Genomic DNA, 27520 nt, shown 5'->3' with positions numbered 1-27520 from the left:
CGACGCAGGTAATCAATCAAAAAGGTTTTTAATGTCAAACTAACGAGTTTAAACAGATTGATGCAAGAGAACTATGAATACAGGTCTTAACAGGTCGGAGGCTCCATGAGGACTGCCTGGGCTGTCCCGTGGATGGTGTCATGACATCATCACGTTTTTCCCGCGTTTGGGTGATCACGTGGTTAGCGGCATGACGTCATCGCGTTTGCCCGCGCTCTTAAAGGGACCGCGCACTATGCATGGAAACAGTATATACAATGGTACAGATTTAGTCTGCAGCTAACACATCGTTAAAGGGAATTATGCGCAGTTGTTCAGAGTCCCTCAGTGGCTCTGCCACATGCGCCCCCCCAGAATTGTCTTTAACGGAAAAAGTCAAATGGTGAGGGGGTCTGACAAGCCTGTCAGAACGACTCCTGTATTCCCAAAGCGGAAGCTGTTGGACGGCGGGCGGTCTGGCGGGTGGTTGCACTTGTTCTGGCGTGACGACGGTGGGCGGCTGACCTCGTCTCAGTGGCTGTGCGGTCTCGACGGGATGGTCAAGGTCCAGGTGTGCCGGCCTCAAATGGTCGACCGAAATGTGGTCCGGTTTACCACCGACATCCACCTTGAAGGTTTTGTCTCCTGCCTCTAACACACGGAAAGGACCAGTGTATGGGGCCTTGTGCGGATCCCGGTGAGCATCGTGGTGGATGAACACGTAGTCAGCTTGTTTCAGCTCCGCTGGAACGTGAGAGCCCTGAAACCCGTGATGCGATGTGGGAACCGGTGCGAAACATCTGGCTGCTTCCTGGTGACTGATAAGCTGGCGTGAGGCGGACCATGGCTCCGTTGGTGTTGGCAAGAAATCCCCTGGCACTCGCAGCGGCTGACCATAAACGAGCTCTGCCGCGGAAGAGTGAAGATCTTCCTTGGGGGCCATGCGAAGGCCCAACATGACCCACGGCAGCTTGTCTGCCTATCCAGCGTCTTGGAGGCTGGCCCTCAGTGCGGCCTTAAGCGATCTGTGAAAACGTTCGCACAGACCGTTCGCTTGTGGGTGGTAGGCTTTGGTGCGGTGTAACTTGACACTGAGTCATTGAGCCACTGCATTCCAGAGTTCAGAGGAAAACTGCGGTCCCCGGTCCGAAGAGATGTCAGCAGGCACTCCAAAATGGGCGACCCAAGAAGAGATGAACGCCCTGGCCACGTCCGCCGAAGTAGTAGATGACAGGGGAACCGCCTCCGGCCATCTGGTGGTGCGATCTACTATGGTCAGGATGTGCGTAAAACAATGGGAAGGTGGAAGTGGTCCTGCCAGGTCCACATTAACGTGGTCAAACCATCGCTCAGGAACTGCAAAGGTGGCCAATGGAGCCTTGATGTGGCGCTGTACCTTGGCCTTTTGGCAGACCACGCAGGTGTTGGCCCAGTCGCGGACATCTTTATGTATGCCCCACCAAATGAACTTAGATGACATTAGCTTCTGAGAAGCCTTCATTCCTGGGTGTGACAACCATATATGGCATCAAACACCCTGCGGCGCCAGACGACCGGCACAATAGGGCGAGGGTCCCGAACGGAGACGTCACACAGCAACGTGGTACCAGCCGAATGGAACCTGACGTTGGCCAACTGGAGGCTATTGGTGTTGGTGCGGTAAGCCTGCACTTCTGGGTCTGAGACTTGGTCTGCTGCCATGAGGGCATAGTCGATGCCCAGCTGGGCTGCATGCACGGTCGCGCGGGAGAGGCAATCTGCCACCAGGTTGTCTTTACCGGCCACGTGCTGAATATCGGTGGTAAATTCGGAGATGTATGTCAGCTGACGTTGTTGTCGAGATGACCACGGTCCGGCGGTCTTGGCCATGGCAAAGGTCAGTGGCTTATGGTTGACAAAAGTGGTGAAAGGACGTCCTTCCAACAAGAACCGGAAATGGCGGATGGCCAGAAAAAGGGCTAGCAACTCCCTGTCGAAAGTACTGTACGCCCGCTCGTTACGCCGCAGTTGACGGCTGAAGAATGCCAACGGCTGCCACGTCCCGTTTACCCACTGCTGCTGAATGGCGCCGATTGCGTAATCTGACGCGTCGGTGGTGAGGGCGATGGTGGCTCCTGGTAGCGGGTGCGCCAGCATGGTTGCGTTGGCTAAGGCGCTCTTGGTGTCGGTGAATGCCCGGTCCATGTCAACCGTCCAGCCCACCGGATCCTTGCCAGACTTGCTCTTGAGGGCCTCGTACAGGGGCTGCATGAGCAGTGCTGCCTTAGGCACGAAACGATGGTAGAAGTTCACCATGCCTAGGAATTCTTGCAGAGCCTTTATGTTCTGCGGGCGTGGGAAGTGTGTCACCGCCTCCACCTTCACCTGCAAAGGAACCGCTCCCTCTGCGGTGATGCGATGCCCCAGGAAATTGATTTGTCGCAGGCCAAACTGGCACTTAGCTGGGTTGATAATCAGGCCGTGTTGGCTGAGGCGTTGAAAAAGGGTGCGTAGATGGCAAAGATGCTCCTCTTTGGTGGGGCTGGCGATCAAAATGTCATCCAGATAGATGAAGATGAAGTTGAGGTCCTGCAGCACGGAATCCATCAGGCGTTGGAAAGCCTGGGCAACGTTCTTTAAGCCGAAAGGCATGCGCAGAAATTCGAAAAGGCCGAATGGTGTGATGACTGCGGTCTTCTGGATGTCCTGCGGGTGCACCGGGACCTGGTGGTAGCCCCGGACGAGGTCGACCTTGGAGAAGAAGTTGTTTCCAGCCAAATGGGCAGAGAAATCCTGAATGTGGGGGATCGGGTATCAATCAGGAGTGGTGGCGTTGTTTAGGCGCCGATAGTCGCCGCAGGGCCGCCATCCTCCGCCAGGTTTCGGAATGATGTGAAGAGGCGAAGACCAGGGACTATTCAACCTGCGAATAATCCCTAACCGTTCCATTGTAGCGAACTCCGCCTTCGCGACCGCTAGCTTGCCAGGTTCGAGGCGCCGGGCCCGCGCGTGGGCCGGGGGGCCGGTGGTGGTGATGTGGTGTTTCACACCATGTTTCGTGGCTGTGGAGGAGAACGTGGGCCTGGTCAGGTCTGGAAATTCGCCTAGCAGGCGAGCGAACTCATTCGGAGTCAGGAAAGCACAGGAGACGGTGCGCGGCATGGTGTTACTACGGTGGCAAGGGATAGAGTGAAACGTGGCCGCGTTGATCAGCCGCCGGTTCCTTACATCGACCAGGAGGCCGTTGGTGCACAGGATATCTGCACTGAGAATGGCTTGCGAAACCTTGGCCGTAACGAATTCCCAGAAAAACCGCTGGCCGCCGAAGCACACCTGGACCCGCCGTCTGCCGAAGGCCCGAATAGCTCCACCATTAGCTGCTTCGAGGGGGAGGCCGTGCCTCCCAGCCTGTACATCAAGAGCTGACGCGGGTAGAATGCTGCACTGCGCTCCGGTGTCGCACAGGAACCGACGACCGGAGAGGGTATCTGTGATGAAGAGCAGCTTGCCTGCATTGCCGATTGCCATCGCGGCCGCGGGGCCCCCGTTAGACCCATTCTTCATTGGACGGAGTTGTTTTTTTTGTGAGAGAAGCTGCAGGGAGGGCGGCAACATCTCGCCTTCGCGCCAAACCGCGCGTGGTAGAAGCACAGCCCCGCGGACTGAGGAGCTGGGGCGGCGTCTGTGGGGGATGGGCGCCTCGTGGCAGCACAGTACTGCAAATATTTTGTCTGCCTCGGCAGCGAGCGCTGCGCCGTCTTCGACCTCGGATCCCGCCAAGGCCGCTTGCACTTGCTCCGGTAATAGGCTGAGGAATAACTCTCTGAAGAGAAAGCATTCCGGTTCGGAGCCGAGGAGTGTGAGCATTTGGCTCATCAGCTCGGAAGGTTTGGAGTCCCCGATCCCGGGCACAGCGAGCAGCCGACAGGCGCGCTCTGATTTCGTGAGCCCAAAAACCTGTAGAAACCGCGCCTTGAGGGTCTCATACTTGCGGTCAGTTGGGGGATTCCCGAGAAGACTGACGATCCGCGAGGCGGTAGAGCCATCGAGTGCGGAGACCACGTATAAGCATCGGGTCTGATCCTCAACGATCAGGGCGAACTGGGCTTCGACTTGGATGAATCACGCGGTCGCTTGTTGCTCCCAGAACTGTGGCAGCTTCAACGAAACGGCATTCGCCTCCATGCTGTGTTCCTTTTGTGAAATCCGTTCACAAAAGTCGGGGTCACCAATGTAGGAATCGTCAAATTCCTATCTAGAGATTGAGTTCGATGCAGGCAATCAATCAAAAAGGTTTTAAATGTCAAACTAACGAGTTTAAACAGATTGATGCAAGAGAACGATGAATACAGGTCTTAACAGGTCGGAGGCTCCACGAGGACGGCCTGGGCGGTCCCGTGGATGGCGTCATGACGTCATCACATTTTTCCCACGTTTGGGTGATCACGTGATTAGCGGCATGACGTCATCGCGTTTGCCCGCGCTCTTAAAGGGACCGCGCACTGTACATGCAAACAGTATATACAATGGTACAGATTTAGTCTGTAGCTAACACATCGTTAAAGGGAATTATGTACAGTTGTTCAGAGTCCCTCAGTGGCTCTGCCACAAAATAATGTTTCTGCTGCCTTGACCGCTCGGGAGAAGCCCTCCAGTACTTGCCAGAGTGGGTGTCCCATTCCATGCTTCACATCATGCGGGAGCAGCCCTTGCCACCAGGGATTGCGGAACCACCTCAGGAGGAGGACAAGGGAGAGGAGGAGGAGGAGGAAGAGGAAGATGAACAAGAGGAATGGAGGAGGAGAAAGGGAGGAGGCAGGCAGCCAATTCCCCTTCCTGACAGGCTGTCCATGAACGCCTCATCAGACTCCGATTCCAATGAATGAAGCCCCAGATCCCTGTTGCTCACCACATCCCCATCATACCATCCCTCTGTTACGGAATATCACTGCGTCCTCCTGGGCGCAAAGGTGAAACGAGAGACACCACAAAAGATTCGAAACAAAATTAATAAATTTATCAAAAGCAACTTCTCACATATTTACAGTAACGATATGAACTAATCACCCTTGTACAATCCCTTAGTGTCTGTCGTTCGGGTGCCCTTCCCTGATCTAGTGCTTCTACAAAGTGCTCCCCCAGTGGCTGCAGCATGGCTGGTGGAAGGCTGAGTTTCCATGAGAGAGTCTTCAGATGACCTTGCAGGACGACCTCGAGCAGCTCTGGCCTTAGAAGGCCCGGCTCTAGACTGCACCACCTCGGCATGGGCGGCAGCAATCTGGGCTGGCTGGCTGACAGGCAGCGGCACGGGCAATGGCGGAGTGGCAGACTGAGAACAGGAATGCTGTCATCCTGAGAGAGGGCAGACCCTCTGCCACTCCCCTGGGACGGCACCTCAGCATTCCTAACAACCTGTTGGAGCACGTATTGCTGGGCTGCTGCGACACCCTGCAAGCCCCGGTCAACAGTGGTAAACCCAGCCACGATGGCAGCAGCCTGGGCTTGGGTCACAGCAAGCTGAGACTGCATGAGGACAGTCTGTGCTTCCTCTGCAGCACTAAGACATTGTGCCGTTTTGTGGCCATTTAAAATTTTTAGCCCATCGAGGTCTCCATATTATACCCCATCTGCTATGTTCTTGCCCATTCACTTAACCTGTCTATATCCCTTTGCAGTCTCCTTGCGTCCTCCTCACAGCTTACTTTCTCGTTTTTATCTCTCGCTAGTTTATTCTCATATTCACTTTTCTCTTTATTTATCAATTTCTTGGTCATTCTTTGCTGAATTCTATAATCCTCACTGCTCTTTTTGGCAACATTATAAGCTTCTTCCTATAATCTAATGCTATCTAATCTAATGCTATCTTTAACTTCTCTTGCTAGCCATGATGGGACCACTAATCCCATGGGGTTTGTATTCCTTAGGGGAATGTATATTTGTTGCGTATTATGAATTCATTCTTTAAATGTTTGCCATTGCTTATCTACCATCATATCACAGAAATCACAGAATCACAGAAACCCCACAGTGCAGATAGAGGCCATTTCGGCCCATCGAGCCTGCACTGACACATATCCCACCCGATCCCCGTAACCCCTACACCAACACATATCCCACCCTATCCCTGTAACCCCATGTATTTAATCCCCCTAACACTAAGGGTCAATTTATCATAGCCAATCAACCTAACCCGCACATCTTTGGACTGTGGGAGGAAACCGGAGCACCCGGAGAAAACCCACGCAAACACGGGGAGAATGTGCAAACTCCACACAGACAGTTACCCGAGGCCGGATTCGAACCCGGGTCCCTGGCGCTGTGAGGCAACAGTGCTAACCACTATGCCACCGTGCTGAATTATATTTTAATTCACAGGCTCTGGGTCACCATGGGCAAGTTTCAGATCTGTGCTATCTGCTACATGTGCAGCCCACCTTCAACAGCATCTGACCATGCATCCTGCTGTTGTGTTACAATGAGGTTATGTGTGAAGCCCTTTGAAGATGTGAGTATGAGGATGGAAACACCCAACTTTACGAGAGCAAAATCTTGAAGCCCTGAAGCAAAACAATATTTTACTTTTATATTTTTAAACACATATTTGCTCACAGCTCACCCAGGCAACTTCTACCTTGACAATAAATCTTAAATAATCCGATTCAGCAGATTTACAAACTTTTCCCTCTTTTTAAACAATTGGATCCACCAAAATAATCTCTCAAGCCCTCTAAGGATATTGATATTGATAAGTCTCACTTTCTTTCTCCGTATATTCCCTTGCTTTCCTCTCACACCTCCATCCTTTGAGTGTGCCTCTTTCTTCCCTTCTGTCTCTCTCTACCCCTTCTCTCCACCTTCCCCTCTGTTCTCTCACCGGCTTCTTTCCCTTCTTTCTCTCTGTTTCTCTCTTTTCCTTCTTCTTCTCTCGCTGCCTTCCCTTCTTTCTCTTTCATCCTTCCTCTTTCTCTCTCTCTTTTCCTTCGGCCTGCTTTTTTGGTTCACTTTCTATTATTTTCTGGTTTACTCTCTTTCCTTTTCCTCGTTCATTTTGTCTTTTTCAATTCCTCTGCTCTTTTTCTTCTCTCTCTTGCTTCTCTCTCTTTCTTGCTTTTCAATCTCTCTCATAAATCCCTTTCCTTTTTTCTGACCTCTGTCGCTCCTGCGGTTGGGGTGGGGTGAGACTGCGGGGTGGGGAGAAGGTGACCACTGAAGTAGCCCAGTAGAGCTGGAGGGTTCAGAGAAGGGTTGCTGAAACAGCCCAAAAGCCAATGGCAGTGGGCATTAAAGGAGCTTGTACAACACGACGAATAGGGCAAAATGCTCTAGCAGCAGGGCGAGCGGAGGCAGCAAATCAGTGCACATGCACAGACTTAGGAACATATGAACAGGAGAAGGCCATTCAGCCCCTCGAGTCTGCTCTGTCATTCAATTAGATCATGGCTGATCTGTATCTTAACTCCATTTACTCGCCTTGGGTCCATAACCCTTAATACCTTGCCTAACAGGAGTCTCAATCTCAGTTTTGAAATTTTCAATTGACCCCCAGCCTCAACAGCTTTTTGGGGGAGAGAGTTCCCGATTTCCACTATCCTTTGTGTGAAGAAGTGCTTCCTGACATCACCCCTGAACATCCTGGCTCTAATTTTAAGGTTATGCCCCCTTGTTCTGGACTCACCCACCAGAGGAAATAGTTTCTCCCTATCTACCCTATCAACTCCTTTGATCAACTTATACATCTCAACTAGGGACTTGAACATATAAATCCAGGCTGACACTCCAGTGCAGTGCTGAGGGAGTGCTGCACTGTTGGTGGTGCCGTCTTTCGGATGAGATGTTAAACCGAGGCCCCGTCTGCCCTCTCAGGTGGACGTAAAAGATCCCATGGCACTATTTCGAAGAAGAGCAGGGGAGTTATCCCCGGTGTTCCAGACAATATTTATCCCTCAATCAACATAACAAAAACAGATTATCTGGTCATTATTACATTGCTGTTCATGGGAGCTTGCTGTGCGCAAATTGGCTGCCGCGTTACCTACATTACAACAGCGACTACACTTCAAAAAGTACTTCATTGGCTGTAAAGCGCTTTGAGACGTCCGGTGGTCATGAAAGGCGCTATATAAATGCAAGTCTTTCTTTTTAGATCGCCCCTTAATCTTCTATACTCGAGGGAATACAAGCTTAGTCTATGAAACCTGTCCCCATAAACTAACCCCTTTTGTCCCAGTATCATTCTGGTGAATCTGCGCTGCACCCCCTCCAAGGCCAGTATATCCTTCCTGAGGTGCGGTGCCCAGAACTGAACGCAGTGCTCCAGGTGCGAATCCAGTGCTCCCACAATGCAAAGAGGTATGCTTTAGAGGCAGAGCTATTACTTTGTGGTCCGTACTGGCATCCACACATTTTAATTTTGCACTACCGTGAAGAAATGTTACCATGAGCTTCTAATAGTATTTAATAACCCATTAAGGAGGTGCTGCAAGGCAGTTTGAGTCAGTGAGGTAATGAACTCAAGTGAGTGCTGAAGCAACTGCCCGCCTTCACCTAAAAAAAAATCCTTTCCTCTCTCACAACAAGTGGAGAGAGCAGAGGGGATCCCTTCCTTTATTCATGGTCACAGCCCTCTCTATTATCTGGAGAAGGAAAGGACTGGGGTGGGGGGTGTTAAATCTGTGAGTTATCTAGTTAATTAAGACACAGACTAATTAATAACAATCAAAAACAGGTCTTTACTGGTTGGAGGTAGGGACTATACTGAATACAAGATTACTGCACAGTGCTTATATACCGGTGTGTTCACCCCCGGTATTACGTCTACAGCAGCCTGAGAAAGTAGTACATCTCTTAAGGTGGAACAGGCTTAAGCTCTCTTAAGGTGGAACAGGTTACATACACAACAGGGGGTAAAGTGATAACCTCTGCACAGCATTGCTCATTATGAGGGCTGCTGCTTTTTAAGTTCAGAATTCACAAAGGGAGGTTCCTGGGACTATTAAAGTAGGAGCAAGGATGATAAATTGAGCAGGTGCTGAATTGGTTCTGTGGAGCGTGCTTTCAATGTTAAGCAGTCATCACTGTCGTTGTGAAAAGAAGATGATACAGGGAGACCTCTGCCTGACCACGCCAATTAAGAAAGCTGCTGCCTTCCACAACCGATTGCCTCACAACCAGTGTCGGTACAGTAATTAAGCAGAAGTTGCAATTGCATTGAGGAACCAGCCAACATGGAGGGGGAACTTGCCGATGGTACAGGTTGCCGGTGGGAATGGCGCACTGTGGAAGATTCCCATGACTTTAGCGCATGGCCGTTCCCGCCAGAATGTCATGTCTTGTTGCGAGTTATAGATTCACGGCAGGTTCCTGCCCACACACAGAGAGTGTGCTCAGACTGGCCGCCACGGTTCCTCCATTACAACAGTGACGACACTTCAAAACTACATCATTGGCTGTAAAGCGCTTTGAGACGTCCTGAGGTCATGAAAGACGCTATAGAAATGCAAGTTCTTTCTTTCTTTACACCCAATGTCGGCTGCACTTGGGAATATAAAAGGCATCTTACCTTATTCTGGCAGTAGCAGAGATGCACATTTTTCTGGGTCTTCTGATTGTTGGGCATCATGCTGATGTCAAGCAAAGGCCTTTGTCATGCAAATGAAAATCATACTGATTTCCTTCACTTCACATTTCTCTACATTATGCATATACACATACATATATATATATATATATATAATCACAGCACATTCTGAATGCGAGTAGGGAATATACTGCACATAAATTAATAGAGATTAGGATGCTCAGAGATAGATGCCTCATCACAAACTGCAAAGTAAATGAGGACAGAAGTGAGCAGTAAGTGACATTAAGTGATTGGGCTTCAGGTACCAGTGGGCCAGTAAATTGAGGGCTATTTCCCAATTGGCTCGTGGGAACGCAATGGAACATTTAATTCAGCCAAGTGCCTGATGAACAGAAACTTAAAAAAATACGCCAGTGCCGCATTTAGCAGACACTGAATTGGTTCTACGGGTGAATTTACAGTAGAGAAGTGCGGCCAATGGCAGGCGGGCAGTTTCCTTCCCCTCGGCTGCACTCCTTACTGTAAACAACCCAAAGTTCTGGGAACCAATAGCATAGTTGATCCGCTGAAATGTGTTGCTAATCTGCTTGCCACCAAATGGTATTCCCCTCTAAATGGATGCTCTGAGACCTTTACAATCTGGTGGCACTGCCTCATAGCCAGCCCCCCAAAACAGTGAGCTCCCAATCACTGGCAGATTACACCTTGGGATCATCCTCTGCCAGTGAAATGAGGTCTGAGGCCAAACAATTTGTCACAGTTGGACAATTCAGGCTTTCAATCTGTGTGTAGCTCTGTTAAGTATTGAGACTAACCATGGCTTGAATAGGTAGTTGGAACATGCACTGTTCTAGTAAGTGGTCAGTCTGTGCACATCGGTAGAGGGGAATGCAAAACTAGGGGTCATAAATATAAGAAAGTCACTAACGAAGCCAATAAGGAATTCAGAAGAAACGTCTTTACTCAGAAGAGCTGAGAATGTGGAACTCGCTACCGCATGGAGTGGTTAAGGTGACTAGCGTGGATGCTTTTAAGGGGAAGATAGATAAGTACACAAGGGGAGAAAGGAATCGAAGGTTATGCTGATGGGGTGAGATGAAGTCGGGTGGGAGGATGCTCGTTTGAGCATAATCACCGGCACAGGCCAGTTGGGCCGATGGTCTGTTTCTGTGCTGTAAATTCTATGTCATATAAATAGCCAGATTTTTCACAGTTCAAATAATTAGTCAGTTAATGCATAACTTTAATAAGTGTTCAGACTATGCTCGGTTCCAATAAGGAGTCAGAATGTGCACTATTGTGATAAGTAGCCACTCGATGTACAGCTCTAAGGAGTAGTTGATCTATGCACAGCTGTAATAAATAGCCATTCAATGTAGAGTTCAAATAATTATCCAGTTTATGCATAGCTTTAATAAATGACCAGTCTAGGTATAAAATCATAGGCTCATAGAATGGTTACAGCACAGAGGGAGGCCATTCGGCCCGTCGAGCCCCTGTCGGCTCTCTGCAAGAGCACTTCAGCTAGTCCCACTCCCCCGCCCTTTCCCCGTAGCCCTGCAAAATGTTTTCCTTCAGGTACTTATCCAACTCCCTTTAGAGAGCCACGATTGAATCTGCCTCCTCCCTTTCAGGCAGTGCATTCCAGATCATAGCCACTCATTGCGTAAATTTATTTTTCTCATGTCGCCTTTGGTTCTTCTGCCAATCACCTTAAACCTGTGTCCTCTGGTTCTCGACCCTTCTGCCAATGGGAACAGTTTCTCTCTATCTACTCTGTCTCGACCCTTCATGATTTTGAACACCTCGATCAAATCTCCTCTCAACCTTCTCTGCTCTAAGGAGAACAACCCCAGCTTCTCCAGTCTATCCACATAACTGAAGTCCCTCATCCCAGGAACCATTCTTGTAAATCTTTTCTGCACCCTCTCTAAAGGCCTTCACATCCTTCCGAAAGTGCGGTGCCCAGAATTGGACACAATACTCCAGTTGAGGCCAAACCAGTGTTTTATAAAGGTTCATCATAACTTCCTTGCTTTTGTACTCTATGCCTCTATTTATGAAGCCCAGGATCCTGTATGCATTTTTAACCTCTTTCTCAACCTGCCCTGCCTCCTTCAACGATATGTGCACATATACCCCCAGGTCTCTCTGTTCATACACCCCCTTTAGAATTGTACCATTTAGTTTATATTGCCTCTCCTCATTCTTCCTACCAAAATGTATCAATTTACACTTTTCTGCGTTAAATTTCATCTGCCACGTGTCCACCCATTTCACCAGTCTGTCTGTCTTCTTGAAGTCTATCACTATCCTCCTCACTGATAACTATACTTCCAAGTTTTGTGTCATCTGCAAATTTTGAAATTGTGCCCTGTACACCCAAGTCCAAGTCATTAATATATATCAAGAAAAGCAGAGGTCCTAGAACCGACCCCTGGGGAACACCACTGTGTACTTTCCTCTAGGCCGATAAACAGCCATTCACCACTACTCTCTGTTTCCTGTCACTTAGCCAATTTCGTATCCATGCTGCCACTGTCCCTTTTATTTCATAGGCTTCAACTTTGCTGGCGAGCCTATTATGTGGCACTTTATCAAACGCCTTTTAGAAGTCAACCCTTTCTGTTACCTCATCAAAAAACTCAATCAAGTTAGTTCAACACGATTTGCCTTTAACAAATCCGTGCTGGCTTTCCTTAATTAATCCACACTTGTCCAAGTGACTGTTAATTTTGTCCTGGATTATCGTTTCTAAAAGCTTCCCCACTACCGAGGTTAAACTGACTGGCCTGTAGTTGCTGGGTTTATCCTTTCACACTTTTTTGAACAAGGGTGTAACATTGCAATTCTCCAGTCCTCTGGCACCACCCCTGTATCTAAGGAGGATTGGAACATTATGGCCAGTACCTCCGCGATTTCCATTTTTACTTCCCTTAGCATCCGAGGATGCATCCCATCCGGTCCTGGTGACTTATCTACAGCTCTAATAAGTAATTAGACACTTCATGGTTAACAACAAGTGGCCAGACTAGGTACAGCCCTGATATATCGCCTGCCTATACACAGGTATAATGAGCAAACAGCCTACATACAGCTCCACAATGGTTTCACAAAGAACAATCTACAGAGAATAGAATCTGCTGATCTAAAAAAAGAAAAGCAGATACCAGAGTTTGTTCTGTTGAAACAGACTGTAACTGCATTAACACTCCTTTGATAAGTCAACCAAAGCAAAGGGAAACAATGATAGTATAGGAAGATATTCAACTGATTCCGCAATAATACAATTACTTCAGACCCCAGCTATCTTAAGACAAAGATCGATAGATTTTTGGATACTAAGGGAATCAAGGGATATGGGGATAGTGCGGGAAGGTGGAGTTGAGGTAGAAGATCAACCATGATCTTACTGAAAGGCAGAGCAGGCTCAAAGGGCCGAATGGCCTACTCCTAACCTATTTCTTATGTTCTTATCCTACTGGATTCATTGACCTCCCACTTGCTGCAGTTGTACAGGGCCTTGGTGAGGCCACATCTTGAGTATTGTGTGCAGTTTTGGTCACCTTATCTGAGGAAGGATATTCTTGCCATGGAAGGAGTTCAGCGAAGATTCACCAGGCTGATACCTGGGATGGCAGGGATGACTTATGAGGAGAGATTGGGTTTATTGGGCTTATACTCGATGGAGTTTAGAAGAATGAGAGGGGACCTCATTGAAACTTATAAAATTCTGACAGGACTGGACAGACTAGATGCAAGAAGGATGTTCCCGATGGTCGGGCAGTCCAGAACCAGGGGTCACAGTCTAAGGATAAGGGGTAGGCCATTTAGGACAGATGAGGAGGAATTTCTTCACCCAGAGAGTGGTGAACCTGTGGAATTCTCTACCACAGAAGGCAGTAGAGGCCAATTCATTAAATATATTCAAGAAGGAGTTAGATATATTTCTTAAGGCTAAAGGGATCAAGGGATATGGGGAGAAAGCAGGGACAGGGTACTGAATTTGGATGATCAGCCATGATCTCATTAAATGGCGGAGCAGGCTTGAGGGGCCGAATGGCCTACTCCTGCTCCTATCTTCTATGTTTCCTATCTTCTATGACTATCCTGCTGGATTCACTGACATTCCCCTGACAATCCTGCTGGATTCACTGACCTTCCCCTGACTATCCTACTGGATTCACTGACCTCCCCCTGACAATCCTGCTGGATTCACTGACCTCCCCCTGACTATCCTGCTGGATTCACTGACCTCCCCCTGACAATCCTGCTGGATTCACTGACCTCCCCCTGACTATCCTGCTGGATTCACTGACCTCCCCCTGACAATCCTGCTGGATTCACTGACCTCCCCCTGACTATCCTGCTGGATTCACTGACCTCCCCCTGACTATCCTGCTGGATTCACTGACCTCCCCCTGACTATCCTGCTGGATTCACTGACCTCCCACTGACTATCCTGCTGGATTCACTGACCTCCCCCTGACTATCCTGCTGGATTCACTGACCTCCCACTTGCAGTGTATGTACCCGTCTACCTTTAAGGGAACGATTGAGTGTAACCGTTCACCTTTAAGAGAACTACTTTAGGTGTGGCACTATTTGATTGGCTTCTGTATACGGTAATACCGACAGTGACCACACCAGTATATAAGTGATGTTACAGGATAACTAGGGCAGATTCGCCCTGACCTCTGAATAGTAAAGACCTGTTTGTTTGTACTTCAAAAGTCTGTGTATTTATTTACTGCACAACCCACAGACTTTACACCACTGACTATCCTGCTGGATTCACTGACCTCCCACTGACTATCCTGCTGGATTCACTGACCTCCCCCTGACTATCCTGCTGGATTCACTGACCTCCCACTGACTATCCTGCTGGATTCACTGACCTCCCCCTGACTAACCTGCTGGATTCACTGACCTCCCCCTGACTATCCTGCTGGATTCTATCACTGACCTCCCCCTGACTACCCTGCTGGATTCACTGACCTCCCACTGACTATCCTGCTGGATTCACTGACCTCCCCCTGACTATCCTGCTGGATTCACTGACCTCCCCCTGACTATCCTGCTGGATTCACTGACCTCCCACTGACTATCCTGCTGGATTCACTGACCTCCCCCTGACTATCCTGCTGGATTCACTGACCTCCCCCTGACTATCCTGCTGGATTCACTGACCTCCCACTGACTATCCTGCTGGATTCACTGACCTCCCCCTGACTATCCTGCTGGATTCACTGACCTCCCCCTGACTATCCTGCTGGATTCACTGACCTCCCACTGACTATCCTGCTGGATTCACTGACCTCCCCCTGACTATCCTGCTGGATTCACTGACCTCCCCCTGACTACCCTGCTGGATTCACTGACCTCCCACTGACTACCCTGCTGGATTCACTGACCTCCCACTGACTACCCTGCTGGATTCACTGACCTCCCACTGACTACCCTGCTGGATTCACTGACCTCCCACTGACTACCCTGCTGGGTTCACTGACCTCCCACTGACTACCCTGCTGGATTCACTGACCTCCCACTGACTATCCTGCTGGATTCACTGACCGCCCCCTGACTATCCTGCTGGATTCACTGACCTCCCCCTGACTACCCTGCTGGATTCTATCACTGACCTCCCCCTGACTATCCTGCTGGATTCACTGACCTCCCCCTGACTATCCTGCTGGATTCACTGACCTCCCCCTGACTATCCTGCTGGATTCACTGACCTCCCACTGACTATCCTGCTGGATTCATTGACCTCCCCCTGACTATCCTGCTGGATTCACTGACCTCCCCCTGACTACCCTGCTGGATTCACTGACCTCCCACTGACTATCCTGCTGGGTTCACTGACCTCCCACTGACTACCCTGCTGGATTCACTGACCTCCCACTGACTATCCTGCTGGGTTCACTGACCTCCCACTGACTATCCTGCTGGATTCACTGACCTCCCCCTGACTATCCTGCTGGATTCACTGACCTCCCACTGACTATCCTGCTGGATTCACTGACCTCCCACTGACTACCCTGCTGGATTCTATCACTGACCTCCCCCTGACTATCCTGCTGGATTCACTGACCTCCCCCTGACTATCCTGCTGGATTCACTGACCTCCCCCTGACTATCCTGCTGGATTCACTGACCTCCCACTGACTACCCTGCTGGATTCTATCACTGACCTCCCCCTGACTATCCTGCTGGATTCACTGACCTCCCACTGACTACCCTGCTGGATTCTATCACTGACCTCCCCCTGACTATCCTGCTGGATTCACTGACCTCCCCCTGACTATCCTGCTGGATTCACTGACCTCCCCCTGACTATCCTGCTGGATTCACTGACCTCCCACTGACTACCCTGCTGGATTCTATCACTGACCTCCCCCTGACTATCCTGCTGGATTCACTGACCTCCCACTGACTATCCTGCTGGATTCACTGACCTCCCCCTGACTACCCTGCTGGATTCACTGACCTCCCCCTGACTATCCTGCTGCATTCACTGACCTCCCCCTGACTACCCTGCTGGATTCACTGATCTCCCACTGACTATCCTGCTGGATTCACTGACCTCCCCCTGACTATCCTGCTGGATTCACTGACCTCCCACTGACTATCCTGCTGCATTCACTGACCTCCCACTGACTATCCTGCTGGATTCTATCACTGACTTCCCATCCAAATTACAGGTGGGAAAGTAGTAGTGCTCAATGCATTTTCTTACAATGCACCTTTCATGACTGAAGCTATGACAAGTACCTCCTTGATCATCGAACGATATGGCACAGATGGTGGCCATTCGGCCCATCATGCCTGTGCCGGCTCTTTGGTAGAGTTATCTAACTAGTCCCACTCCCCGTAGCCCTGCAAATGTTTTCCCTTCAAGTATGTATCCAATTCCCTATTGAAAGTTACTATTGAATCTGCTTCCCCACCCTTTCAGGCAGTGCATTGTATATCACAACAACTCACTGTGTAAAAAAAGTTTTCTCATGTCGCCTCTGGTTCTTTTGGCAATAAGTACCCAGAACTGGTAAAAGAACCAATGAAAGTGTTGCTACCTTTCCCAACAGCATACATTCGTGCAATCTCATTTTCTGTTATGGCAGCAATGAAGACAAAGTATAGGTCCTTAAAAGCATTATTAAAACACTCTACATGCAGCACTGTCATATTATGAGTTTTATGTAGTATTATAATTTAGATGGGAGGTCCGTGATTATTAATCCATTTGAAAAGGGGTCCTTCAAAAGTTTGAGAACCACTGCTCTAAACGTAGGTTAGCTAACTCTGGTTGGAGGTTTGATTACGTGACATTTGATCACATGAGTAAATCTGAAATTCCGCAGTACTGAGATCCATCTGCTCACTGGGTAGACCCCTGGATTAGGACAACTGCTCGTGTGGAGGATAAACACTGACACGGATTGGTCGGGCCGAATGGCCTGTTTCCATCTTGTAACTTCTATGTGACGCATGGTGTCAGACAGTAAAGGTAGAAACAATCGAACACTAGAGCAAAAAAATGAATGGAGATCAAAGGGTGAATTCTCTGATTGAAAGCTCCCAGCAAGGAGCCTCGCCCTGTAGGAACATCTATCAGGAGATTGCATGTGGGTTACTCCCGACTTTCTGTCCAATCATAATTTTTTAATTTATCTACATGTGCAAGTTGAGCAGTGCCTGACTCCAAATAAGCTGACTATTCTCAGTAGCGCAGTCCCGAAGGAATATCCCAGAACATTCCTAATGTCATTATGTACCATTTATACATGTACTTCCCTAACCACACTCTATTTCCTTGCGTTGTTAAAATATTTGAAACAGTAACACTCAGCAGTTTCCGAGCAACAGAAATACAATGTACGCTAAGCGTTCAATGGAGAAAACACCGTAAAATTGATCACATTTTTTTTCACATGAAAGTTCCAAATCAAAAGGATTCTGGGTTGTGTAAACTGCAACAATTGATGGCCATCTGCAGCACAGTAACAGTGAACCTTGTGCATTACAGACACCTCAGGGACTGGCATCAGCTGTCCGTAATTGGCCAGGTGTTCATATTTCCTCAATGGTCATTGTACTGTGTGTAGTTTTAGCCTGGTTGTACATAAATAGTCATCAGTTGATGAATTTTACCCAGTAAATACTCATATTCCTGCAAACAAATCTCTTAGGAACATAGGAACAGGAGTCGGCCATTCAGCCCCTCAAGCCTGTTCCGCCATTCAATGAGATCATGGCTGATCTGCGACCTAACTCCATATACCCGCCTTTGGCCCATATCCCTGATGCGCTATCAATTACTCATAAAAGACTGAGAGTTAGAAGAGTAACCAAAGGCTTTTATTAACAACAGAATGGAGGTCTGCCTCGAGTGGTCGACCGGTCCAGGATACAAGGGCTGGGGAGCAGTCACCTTTATACTAGGACCTGTGGGAGGAGTCAGCCGAGGCATGTCCAGGCATGTACACAGTGGAATACAAACAGGACAAACAGGAATACAAACAGTGGTTTACCACAATCCCTTAATACCGTTGGTTAACAGAAAGCTATCAATCTCCGATTTGAAATTAACAATTGATCTAGCATCAATTTCCGTTTGCGGAAGAGAGTTCCAAACTTCTACCACCCTTTGTGTGTAGAAGTGTTTCCTAATTTCACTCCTGAAAGGTCTGGCTCTAATTTTTGGACTATGCCCCCTAGTCCTAGAATCCCCAACCAGTAGAAATAGTTTCTCTCTATCTACCCTATCTGTTCCCCTTAATATCTTGAAAACTTCGATTAGATCACCCCTTAACCTTCTAAATTCTAGGGAATACAACGCTAATTTGTGTAATCTCTCCTCGTAACTTAACCCTTGACGTCCGGATATCATTCTGGTAAACCTACGCTGCACTCCCTCCAAGGCCAATATATCCTTCCTAAGGTGTGGTGCCCAGAACTGCTCACAGTGCTCCAGGTGTGGTCTAACCAGGGGTTTGTACAGCTGCAGCATAACTTCTAGTCCTCTAGATATAAAGGCCAGCATTCCATTAGCCTTTTTGATTATTTTCTGTACCTGTTCATGACATTTTAATGATTTATGTACCTGGACCCCCAAGTCTCTTTGGACCTCCACTGTTTCTAGCTTTGTACCATTTAGAAAGTACCCTGCTCTATCCCGTTTAGGTCCAAAGTGGATGACCTCACATTTGCCTACATTGAAATCCATTTGCCACAGTTTTGCCCATTCACTTAATCTGTCGATATCCCTCTGTAATTTTATGCTTTTATCTACACTGCCTACAATGCCGCCTAGCTTTGTGTCATCGGCAAATTTGGATATATGACTTTCTATGCCATCATCTAAGTCGTTGATAAATACTGTGAATAGTTGAGGCCCCAAACAGATCCCTGTGCGACACCACTAGTCACATCCTGCCAATTAGAGTACCGGCCCATTATCCCTACTGCCTGTCTCCTGCCGCTCAGCCAATTTCCTAACCAGGTCAATAATTTGCCCTCAATTACATGGGCTTCTACCTTAGATAACAGTCTCTTATGTTAGACTTTATCAAATGCCTTCTGGAAGTCCAAATAAATAACATCCATAGACTTTCCCCTGTCCTCTACTTTGGTCACCTCTTCAAAAAATTCAATCAGGTTTGTCAGGCATGAACTACCTTTCACAAATCCATGCTGGCTCTCTCTGAAAATTTTCGAGGTGTTCAGTCACCCTATCCTTAATTATAGACTCTAGCAATTTCCCAACAACAGATGTTAGGCTAACTCGTCTAAAATTCCCTGGTTTCCCTCTCTCGCCATTCTTAAAAAGCGGAGCGACATGCGCAATTTTCCAATTTAAAGGGATGAATCCTGAATCTAGAGAACTTTGGAAGATTATAGTTAGGGCATCTGTAATGTGCTCACCTACTTCCTTTAAAACCCTGGAAACGATCTGGCCCTGGCGATTTGTCACTCTTTAGTGCCATTATTTTGTTCATTACTGTTATTTTACTTACGTTAATTTTATTGAGTCCCTGTCCCCGATTCAACATTAGTTTCTTTGGGTCTTCCGGCATGCTATCCTCTTCCTCTACTGTAAATACTGACGCAAAGTAATTATTCAACATGCCCGCCATTTCCTTATTATCATTGACAATATCGCCGCTTTCAGTTTTTAAGGGGCCAACATTGCTCCTGACTACCCTCTTTTTCCCAATGTAATTGTAAAAATTCTTTGTATTGATTTTGATATCCCTTGCAAGTTTCTTTTCATACTCTCTTTTTGTAGCTCTTACTATCTGTTTTATGACCCTTTGCTGTTCTTTGTAACTTTCCCTTTCCTTTAGTTTTATGCTGTCCCTTACCACTTTAGTTATCCATTGCTGTTTTTTTTAGCAAGTGGAGCTCTTGCACCTCAGGGATATAAACTGGTTCTGTATCACCTTAAATTCTTTTTTAAACATCTCCCACTGATCTTCCTTTGTGTTACCCATTAACAGATTTGCCCAGTTTACTGTGGACCGCCTCTGCCGTTGAAGTTGGCCTTACCTAAATCTAGAATCTTAGTAGCTGTTTCACGTCTCCCTTTCAAACGCTACATTGAACTTGATCATGTTATGATTGCTGTTGGATAAATGTTCACGCACAGTTAGGCTGTTAACTAAATCTGGCTCATTACTCATTACTAAATCTAATATGGCTTGCCCCCTTGTTGCCTCTAGGACATATTTTTGTAGAAAACTATCCCGGACACACTCAAGAAAATCACCTTTCTGACAGGTGCTAATCTGCTTTTCCCAATCTATATGAAAGTTAAAATCCCCCATTGAAACCACTCTGCCTTTACTCTGTGCTTGTCTAATCTCTGCATTTATACAATCTAGCACTTCACAGCTGCTGCCAGGAGGCCTATACAGAACTCCCACTACAGTTTTAGATCCTTTCCTATTTCTTGATTCAACCCATAAGGTCTCCACTGGCAGCTTAACTCTCTTTAAATCCTCTCTTATCACTGAAGCGATTTCATCCTTAATCACTAAGGTTATTCCTCCCCCTCTGCCATTTTCCCTATCTGTCCTGTAAACCTTATAACCTGGTATATTTAGTTCCCAGTCCTGACTGTCTTGCAGCCATGTCTCAGTAATGGCTACCATGTCATACCCATCAATTTGAATTCATTCAATTTATTCCTTCTACTCCATGTGTATGTATAAAGAACATTTGTTTGGGCCACACACCCTAGCCTGTCCTTCAGCTCAAATGTTTTATTCACATGTTTCTTATTTCTCTCTCCTGGTTTAATCGCTTTACAGCGTTTAGCTTTCCCTCTACATGTAGTGCCTAAAGCACAATTTCTGACTGTTGCTCTACTCTCTTCCCTTTTGTTTGTTTTTGAACTACTATTTGTACTGCAATTTCCCACTGAGCCCTCCCCCCATTTACTAGTTTGAAGTCCTACTTCTCCTTTCTGCTAGGACCCTGGTCCCAGGTGGAGCTCTTATTAAATGATATAAATTTATTTTCATAAAATCAGCAATTAATAAGTGCAATCAATTACCCATTCATGCAAATAAAAGACATTCATTCATCATTTGTCCAGAGTCACTTAAGGAGACAGTCAGTGATTGATGCCTGGACACTACGGCCTTTTGACTCCATGTAGCGGTCACTTGCGTCAGATTCAGCTGTGCTACTGTGGGCAAACAATGTGTTGTAGCCCGTGTGGGAGGATCGTCAACATCATGGAAAAGACTTCTTGGAAGGTGGGATCTTCCACAGGTGTGGGGTTGGGTGCTTGTTTGTCTTCTGGGTCATCACTGTATTTAGTACTTAGTCACCAGTGTCCCTTGTAATTAGTGCCAATGACATCACTGTTTTAAGTTGTAAAATACATTAAGTAAACAGGGGGGAAATCGGAAAGGTCAGAGAGTTGCGGGGGGTGGGTGAGGAGATCGGAAGGGGGGGAGATCAGAAGGGTTGTGGGTGAGTGACGAGATCAGAAGGGTCAAGGAGGGGAGATCGGAAAGGTCAGAGAGATGTCCGATTGTGGGGGCTGGGTGAGGAGATCGGAAGGGTTGTGGGTGGGGGGGGGGAGATCGGAAGGGTGGGGGGGAGATCAGAAGGGTCAAGGGGGTGTGATCGGAAAGGTCAGCGAGTTGTCCGATTGTGGGGGGTGGGTGAGGAGATCGGAAGGGTGGGGGGGGGGGAGATCGGAAGGGTTGTGGGTGAGGGGGAGTTCGGAAGGGTGGGGGGGGAGATCGGAAGGCTGCGGGAGGGGAGATCGGAAGGGTTGTGGTTGTGGGGGAGATCGGAAGGGGGGGAGATTGGAAGGGTGGGGGGGGAGATCGGAAGGGTGCGGGGGGGAGATTGGAAGGGTGCGGGGGGGAGATCGGAAGGGTTGTGGGTGGGGGGGAGATCGGAAGGGTGGGGGGGAGATCGGAAGGGTGCGGGGGGGAGATCGGAAGGGTGGGGGGGGAGATTGGAAGGGTTGTGGGTGGGGGGGAGATCGGAAGGGTGCAGGGGGGGAGATTGTAAGGGTTGTGGGTGGGGGGGAGATCGGAAGGGTGGGGGGGAGATCGGAAGGGTGGGGGGGGAGATCGGAAGGGTGCGGGGGGGAGATCGGAAGTGTTGTGGGTGGGGGGGAGATCGGAAGGGTGGGGGGGGAGATCGGAAGGGTGGGGGGGGAGATTGGAAGGGTGGGGGGGGAGATTGGAAGGGTTGTGGGTGGGGGGAGATCGGAAGGGTTGTGGGTGGGGGGAGATCGGAAGGGTGGGGGGGGAGATTGGAAGGGTGGGGGGGGAGATTGGAAGGGTTGTGGGTGGGGGGGGAGATTGGAAGGGTTGTGGGTGGGGGGGAGTTCGGAAGGGTGGGGGGGGGAGATCGGAAGGGTGCGGGGGGGGAGATCGGAAGGGTTGTGGTTGGGGGGGAGTTCAGAAGGGTCAGGGGGGTGATCGGAAAGGTCAGCGAGTTGTCCGATTGTGGGGGCTGGGTGAAGCAGGTAAACTGGATCCAGCAGTTCTCGCCTCCCTTTAGCTGCCGGGTTTCCCAAGCCAGGGTTAAATTTTAAATGGTGGTTAATTCTGAGGCACACAGCCTCATTCTAATATTTAAATGAGCAGCCCCCCCTCCTTAGTTGGTTGCCCGCCCCCTGTGCCGCCTCCATTAAAACCCAAAGTGGGCGGGTTGGAGCTCGGTTTCGTGTGGGTTTCAGATTTTTAACATTTTTACATCCTACCCAACCCAACCCAAACCCACCCGTTTTTGGGGGTTAAAATTCACCCCCCCGCCACAAGTGCTTTTGTTCTTCCTAACCACAGAAAAGGCAAACCTATTGTCAAAAGAGAAGTACATAGAAAATGTAACATTTCCTTCCCTCCTCTAGATGTGATTCCTCTGGTTTTTACTGACATTTTTACTCCTATTATTTAATAAAGCTTTTTTGGGGGGTTTGAATCTGTGTTGGGGCAAAAGAACAAGGCAGAAAGTAAAGACAAAAGGATAATCTTATGAGGCGCAGCGACCAACAACAGTGCATATCAGAAAATCAACACATTGAATGTTTTAGGTTTAAATAAAGAGAAAGGCTGTCAAAAAAGAAAGGCTTGCATTTATATAGCACTTCTCAGAAATGTCCCAAAGCACTTCACAAACAATTTTTGAAGTGCAGTCACTGTTGTGTTGCATGTAAACGTGGTAGATTTTTTGTGCACAGCAATGCCCCACAAAAGCAACGAGGCAAAAGGAGCAGTCAATTTACGTCTGGTTGTGTCGGTTGTTGGAAGGAATGTTGGCCAGGAGACTTGGGGATCTCTCACCTCTTCTTTGAAAGTTGCTACAGGATTTTTAACATCCACCTGAACCACTGGAACAAGCGTATGGTGCCGCCTTTTATTATCTCATAGAGTCATAGGGGGAGAAATTCGGTATCGCCCCATTTGGGGCACAATTATCGGCCGGGTGCAAAGATTAGCGCCTGGCGCTAATTATCGCCTCCGACTGCAAACTTGGCTTTCATCGCCCCTGGAGGTGATTGGAGCGCTAAATCAGGCGCTTCACACCTGTCTTAAGGCACTAAGGCCGAGGAGCGAGGCGCTAACTCAGAGCGTGGGCGCAGCGCAGGTGATGTCAGTTAGCGATGGAACACAGACACACTGGTGCCGGACAGTTCTTAAAGGGGAGGGTCGATCTTGCTCTCCAGACACACCCTGCTCATTGGAGCCTTGAATCTCGGCCTGAAGAGACCTGCGCCTAAATCTTCCAGCCAAGGACTATGGAGAGGGTGAGAGAACGAGCTCAGCGCTTCAGCGAGCGGGCCTTGGAGGCTCTGGTTGGCGCGGTGGAGCGCAGAAGATCTATACTCTAACCTGAGAGTGGCAGGGGCCTTTGACGCGTGAGTGCCGAAGAGTGTGGAGGGAGGTGGCTCAGCACGCCTCCTCCAGGAGCATGGTGCTCAGGACCCATACTCAATGTCGCAAAAAGTTCAACGACCTCACTCGGGTTGTCAGGGTGAGTGGCTTTTTTTCAATACCTCTCCATCCCTCCATCTCAACCTCACTCTATGGCCAGGGGGTCTTAAAATCCCAATGCCCAACACTCATCCAACACCTATGGCCCTCTCATGAAACACACACGCGCATTCCACACTTTGCATACAGTAAGGGCTACTCACCTATGGGAGGCACATCAGGCAAGACCATGGCTGCATACAGTAAGGGCTATTCACCTATAGGAGGCACATCAGGCAAGATCATGGCTGCATACAGTAAGGGCTATTCAATTATGGGAGGCACATCAGGCAAGACCATGGCTGCATACAGTAAGGGCTATTCAATTATGGGAGGCACATCAGGCAAGACCATGGCTGCATACAGTAAGGGCTATTCATTTATGGGAGGCACATCAGGCAAGACCATGGCTGCATACAGTAAGGGCTATTCAATTATAGGAGGCACATCAGGCAAGGCCATGGCTGCATACAGTAAGGGCTATTCAATTATGGGAGGCACATCAGGCAAGACCATGGCCGTATATTTACTCAGACGCCGTCCTTTTTCTTGCAGGCCAAGCTATCTCATAATAGGAGACAGCAGCAACGGATGGGTGGAGGGCGGCCTCAGCTGCAACCCCTCAGCGAACTTGAGGCGCGCGTCCACAGGATTGTGGCAAGCCAGGTGATCGGTCCCGTCACCCCTGGAGAGGCCGACCACATTCTGGACAGCAATGGTAAGGTCATCACCTTTTTGTCCTCTCTCATTCCACTTATCCCTCACAACACCAGCTTTTAACACTTTCAATTCAACTTACTAAATCGCTGCACTCCTTCCTCCCTTACTGCCACCCTGTCCTCATGCTGAAGCCACTCTTGTACCTCCCTGCTTTCAGATGGTGATTCACCAGCTGAAGAGACGGGCCCTCAAGCTGCCAGTGGGAGCGAAGCCGCAGGCGAAGAGGAAGAGGAAGCCGGAGCATCAGCGCCACCCTCTCCCGAGGAAGCCCATGCCCACACTGGGACCACACCTTCCCTGGAGGGGAGCAGGGGGGAAGGGTCTGATGAGGGTGAAGCTCCAGGACCCAGCGGGCTGCAGCAACGTGATGTTGGTAGGGAAGCTCGGGGGCCAGCGAGTCCTGCTGCACTGGACGCAGAGGAGGAGCGGCTCATCGCTGAAATGAACACCCAGGCGGTGGACATGCACACTCAGCTCATGGGTGCAGTGGGAAGGGTGCCCGAATGCATTGAATCACTGGCAAGGAGTGTGGAGCACTTCGCTGTAGCACAGGCGGATGCCACGCAAATGCTTAGTGCTGCAATTCAGTAACTGGCTGCCTTAATCCCATCTCAGACTGGTCTCATGCAGCCTCAGATTGAGGCCACGCAAGCACTGGCTGCTGCCATTGTCGCTGGCCCGGACACATTTTCCCGGGGCTCTCACCGCGCCGCAGCAGGCCAGCAATTTGTGCTCCAGCAGATTGCTCCGGAAGCTGAGGTGCTGCCCCGTGGGAGTGCCAGTGTGTCGGTCGAGCAGGGAGTTGCTGTCCTCTCTCAAGATGACAGCATTCCTGCTGCCACCACTGTCACTTCCCCATTGCACTTGCCACTGCCTGTAGCCCAGACTGCTGCCACCCATGCAGATTTGGTGCAGTCTGCAGCCGGGCCCTCCAGGCCCAGAGCTGGTCGAGGCCGTCCTTCAAGGGCATTTGCAGTCTCAGGTTCTGACAATCAGCAGCCTTCCACCAGCCTTGCTGCAGCCACTGGGGCCCCATTACAGAGGAGGGTGGGAAGGGGGGAAGTGCGCAAGGGAAGGAGATCACCCTCAAAGGGCAAACAGTAGGAGGTGTGACAAAATGTTGGTCAATTTTTTATTCAAGGCCGAGGTTCGTGTTCAAACCTTTGTTTAGTGTTTTGGACATTATCTCCAAGTTGTGAGAACCAGTTATGTTAATGACTGTTTTTTTGTATTTGTTTCTATTAGTTTGTCATGAAGAAATGACACACACAGAGTTTGTAAAATAATAAGTTTTTGTATTCAAAATGTACAGGTTTGGTCTTTGGAATCATTGCTGCCTTGGCCAGCTTAGGGGTTGCGGGTTGGTTTCATTCATGTTGTTCTCCATGCCAGAAGCCATTTCCTCAGCAGGGGCCTAGAAGCAGCTTGCTATCAGCCGTTGACAGACGGCCCTTCCAGTTTCAACATTGTGGGCCTCCCTCCCGCCTTGGTGCTGCTGATGATCATCCTCCTTCACTTCCTCCTCCTCTTTCTTCTCCTCCTCCAGTGGTGCTCCAAGGCCTGGTGGCATTGGCTGGGTCCTGAGGATTGCCAGGTTATGCAGCATGCAGCACACAACTATGAAGAGGGAGACTTATTCAGGCGAGTACTGCTAGGCTCCTCCTGAGTGGTCCAGACAGCAGAACCGTTGCTTGAGCACGCCGATCGTCTGCTCAACGATGTTCCTGGTGGCGAGATGGCTCTCGTTGTACTGCAGCTCAGCAGGGGTGTTGGCGTTATGTAGCGGTGTCATCAGCTAGGTGCACAGTGGATAACCCTTGTCCCCGAGGAGCCAACCACTTGGCTGATGCAGTGCCTGGAAAAGTTCTGCCACAGCAGTCTGGCACAGGATGAATGCATCGTGGCTGCTGCCAGGATAGCGGGCATTGACAGCGAGCATCAGCTGTCTGTGGTCACAGACCAACTGGACGTTTAAGGAGTGGAATCCCTTGCGGTTGCAGAAATCCTCTGCATTCTCATGCAGTGCCCGCAATGCCACATGTGTGCAGTCAATGTCGTCCTGCACCATGGGGAAGCCCGCTATTCTCGCAAAGCCCAATGCGCATTCATGCTGTTTGGCCTGGGTCATCGGGAAAGAGATGTACTGACGTCTCCTTTTATAGAGGGCATTTGTGACCTGACGGATGCAGCAATGGACCGCGAGCTGGGAGATATTGTTGATGTCCCCAGTAGCTGCTTGAAAGGAGCCGGTGGCATAAAAGTTCAGAGCCACTGTGACCTTCACTGCCACCGACAGAGACGTCCTGGTCCTCAGTAGAGGCTGCAGATCTGGCTGTAGCAGGTGGCAGAGCTCAGTGACCACCTCCTTGCTGAAGCGCAGCCTGCGCAAACACTGCTCCTCAGACAAATTAATGTAGGAGAATTGTTGACGAAATACCCTGGGAGGGTAAGGTCTCCTGTACAGAGGCCTGTTGGCCCTCCTCCGTCTGGCCATGATTGCCACTCTCTCTCTGCGTCTCTGTGGCCTCCGAATCTGCAGACGCAGGATGACGCCCAGAATCAGTGCAGCCCCCAAAGTCTCTTGGCAATCAAAGTAATGAAGGTCAAAAACGAAAATACCTGCAAAGTGATGCTCAGTAGCCAAAACTACTTCACACAGCGTTGACTCTATGCAGAAGTCTCTCCTTCTCTCTCTCAGAATCTCTCTCTCTGTCAGAATGAGTGGTGCAAAAATGTCTACCACAGAAAAAGGCAG

The sequence above is a fragment of the Somniosus microcephalus genome, chromosome 16, assembly GCF_052327205.1.
Source record: "Somniosus microcephalus isolate GS21.2 chromosome 16, FLI_Smic_1.0, whole genome shotgun sequence".
NCBI classification, from domain to species: domain Eukaryota; kingdom Metazoa; phylum Chordata; class Chondrichthyes; order Squaliformes; family Somniosidae; genus Somniosus; species Somniosus microcephalus.
Note: the sequence above shows the minus strand (reverse complement) of the source record.